Source organism: Arvicanthis niloticus, chromosome 4, assembly GCF_011762505.2.
Source record: "Arvicanthis niloticus isolate mArvNil1 chromosome 4, mArvNil1.pat.X, whole genome shotgun sequence".
NCBI lineage: Eukaryota > Metazoa > Chordata > Mammalia > Rodentia > Muridae > Arvicanthis > Arvicanthis niloticus.
Window position 1 is genome coordinate 83,661,943 of NC_047661.1, and position 3,664 is coordinate 83,665,606.

At 50.9% G+C, this 3,664-nt stretch overlaps 1 non-coding gene across 1 annotated transcript; it reads left to right on the forward strand.

Annotated features, from left to right (window-relative positions):
• Window positions 1-1,485: 1,485 nt before the first annotated feature.
• Window positions 1,486-1,591, forward strand: LOC117708098 (U6 spliceosomal RNA). Its single transcript, XR_004606803.1, has one exon. It is a non-coding gene; the product is annotated as a U6 spliceosomal RNA (small nuclear RNA).
• Window positions 1,592-3,664: the final 2,073 nt, after the last annotated feature.

Below are 3,664 nucleotides of genomic sequence, written 5' to 3' on the forward strand. Positions count from 1 at the left end.
CATCTCCCTGTCCTGGACTGGCCTTGCAGAAATTCTCTTCTCTCTCCTCCACTCTATGACCTGCATGCAATTCAATTCCATCAACCATTAGGAAGAGTCAGGAACCCAGGAGACTTCTCTCCAGATTCATTCACCAAGTGGAGTTCTGCTGAGCACACTGAAGCCGAGCTAGCTGGGGGATGGGGTGAGCAGGGGAGAGAAAAGCTGTAAATCTTTGGCCGATAGTCAGGCCCTCTTTCTTAAAAGACCCTGGTTTTTCACACCCATGATGGGAATACTGAGGGTCACCCCAAAGCCTTAGACAATGTCTTGAGCCCCAAGCTCCACTGTTAACAGGAACCACACAGCCTCCTCCTGATCAGAAAAGCCTGATGTCCCACGGTCCTCCTGTTAGATACCGAGGGGAACATCCCACTCCTTCACCTCCTGCAAATCCAGTCATTCTCCCAGAGGCCTCCAGTTAACACAGAGATAAGAAGATCCTACCACTGCCAGGGTAATGCAGTAACTTCTTTTTTTAACTTTTAATCTTTATTGCTGGAATTGAACCCAAAGCCTTGAGCATCTACCAGGAAGCTGCACTTCCTGCTAAGTTACAGTAAACTATTTCGTTTATTCATCTTTTGCAGTGCTGGGAATCGAACCTAGGACCTCACACATGCTAGGCAAGTGCTCCACAATGAAGATGTATTTCCAGGCCTTTAAATTGTTTTATTTATTTGCTTGTTTGTTTGAAGACAGGGTTTCTCTGTGTATCCCTGGCTGCCCTGGAACTCAATTTGTAGACCAGGCTGGCCTCAAACTCACAGATTCACCTGCCTCTGCCTTCAGAGTGCTGGGATCAAAGGCACGCACCACCACCACCACGAGGCTTTTATTTTTGAGGAGCTATAGGGATGACTCAGTGGTTCTTGCAGAGGACCCAAGTTCAGTTCCCAGCACCCATGTCTAACTCACAATCACCTCTCACTTCTGTGTCCTCTTTTGACCCTCAACACAGATATATACATAATTTTAAAAGATCTTTTATTTTTTATGTAGATAATGTGTTGTCAAGTTACTCAGGCTGAGCTGAACTCAGTCTGCCATCTTGGCAGCCTTTATAGTTCCTCCAGTCTCCCGCTTCCAAGCCTCCCACTAGGCTAATGTTTTATTTCTTTTTAAATTAATTACATTACTTAAGTGTGTGTGTGTTTGTGTGTGTGCGTGCGTGCACTCGCACACTCCCGTGGAGATCAGAGGACACTCTATGTTAGTTTTCTTGTACCTTACACATCTGGGGATCAAACTCAGGGTGGGTTGGCACCAATCGAGTTTGCCGTTTGCTGAATCCCTTCGCTTCTCGCTGGCATTTGTCTGTCTTTTGATTTGTGTAGCCCATGCTTCTCTTAAATTAGACATTCTCTCCTGCCTCGGTCTTGGGAGTGTTGAGATTATAGGCATGTGACACCACACCTGGCTTACATTTACTCTTAAAGTTTTCTTGTGCTCACTTAGGCAGCACATATACTAAAATTGGAACGATACAGAGAAGAGTAGCACGGCCCTGTGCAAGGATGGCACACGAATTCGCGAAGCGTTCTATACTTAAAAAAAATTTTTTTTCTTTTCCGTCTACTCTTTTCTTCAGAGTCTCAGTATTTTGCCTGGATGGCCTTCAAAGCTCTGGGCTCTTGTTTCTACCTCCTGAGTGGCAGAGACTTGGGGTGTGCACCACCACACCCAGATCAATATTGACCTCTTATCACACTTGTGCAGGCAAATTATAGGGCTGCTGTCTGTGGAGCCCAGGCCAACTTCACCTTAGCTCAGGCTAACCTGGAACTAACTCTGTAGTTAGGCTGGTCTCGAACTCACACTGCTTCTCCTAGCCTTACCCTCTCAAGCGCTGGCATTACAGGTGTGAGCCACCATGCCCTGACAGCCTGCCTTTTCCTTCCTTACTCCTAAATCTGCAAACACCTGAGGGTATTTGTTGTGCAGCTGGTGAAACTGAGGCTGTGGTGGCTTAAGTCGGGTCTTGCTCAAGACCACGTGACCCTTTGTGCATCTGCTAAGAGGAATGTTTTTCAGTATTGAGGCCTGAACCCTGTTGCCAGGGCCTCCTAAGCAAACGCTGTCAGTGAGCTTTACCCTCAGCTCCCTGACCTGAGGGGTGTGTGTGTATAAAAACCGCTACCCCTTCAGCCTGACACTAGTGACTGCTTCCCGATGACCTTGTGTCCTCCATCCCTGCTTCTAACTGCCCTCCTTTCCCCTAGAGGCGGACTCAGAAAGCTGTTTTCCTCTTACATTTGTCTCAGGTCATTTGGCTGAGGAATTGCAGCCGCCTGGACGAGGCTGGATGGTCGAGGCGTCTGGACGAGCAGAGAGGAAACAACTGGAGTTCTCAAGAGTCCTGGGTTCACACTGACCCTTCCTGTTCATCTCTGGCCAACTGGAGGTCTCCTGGGCATGCCTGTTCTCCCCATCTCTCCATCTGGACCCCTGGGGCTTACTTCCGCCCAGTCCCCAGGACATCCTCTCCCCTGCTAGAGCCTCAGCCTACTAGCCGGAGGCTCACATCCTGGGGTTAATTTCTACCAACCCTAATGCCTTCAAATCCCAGGCTGAGCCTCCAGGCCAGGGTACAGCCTGCAGAGCTGACTCATGTGAAGTAGCTATTGGGTGACAAAGGTGAGAGTGGGCAGAAGCCTCCAGCTGCCCCTCCCATCCCCCCACCCCCCAATCTGGGCTCCAAGCCACTGCCCCACGCAGCTTTCAGGGGAAAATGTCCTGATCTAAAGCTAAGACCAGTGCTATTTCCTGGGTCACAAGATCTCCACCGTGCCCCTTGGACAAATCTTGGTAACACTGGGTCCTTGCGCTGCATGGCTGGACAGGCTCCAGGCCTTGATGCAGCTTCTGCTTGAGGCATTTACCCCAGCAGCTTGGCGAGCTAAAGCAACCATTCATCCCGACTGTTTCCAAACGGGGACTTCCTCTGCTGGGAAGCCCGGCTGTTTCTAATGGGGTCTACTTTAAGCTTTAAGCGCTGCTCCTAGAAGACACTAGTGCCAGCCCTCTGGGAGTAGAAACTGCCCACTCCCTCCCACCTACATCTCTGGAGAAATCCACACCCCCACCCTCACACCCCAGTACTGCCGTCATTCCTAACACAACACACCACCCCCAGTGAACCACAAACATCCTCCTTCCTACACACAGATGGACCCGACCTACGAGGGTCCATCCTCAGGGGTTAATTCCTCAGGACCTGAACAGCGGCTGTTCCAGGTCCAGGGAGACCTCACGCCGACCTTCAAGGAATAAGAGAGGGGCCTGTCGCTGGACACCCAGGATGGTCCCTTCCCACCCTCTTCCTCATCAAGACCTGTTCTCCCACATAGCTCCTTAGAGCCATTTCAGGTCCTTACGTGGCAGTGTGCGGCGCCCTCGTGTGGTCCATAGCCACCCTGTTTGCTGGCCACCTGGACCTCAGCTCCCGGCTTAACCTCGGTTCCCCTCGCACACCTGGGTATCCCCACCCCCATCCGTTTCCCCTAGCTGTCCCCACCGGATGTCAGGGCTCCACCTATTCCTCCTACTGTGGCTTCCTGTGGGCCAGACCAGGTTAACCTGCAGTTTTCATTAATGGGACACTTTGAGAGAGTCTCGAGCAGGA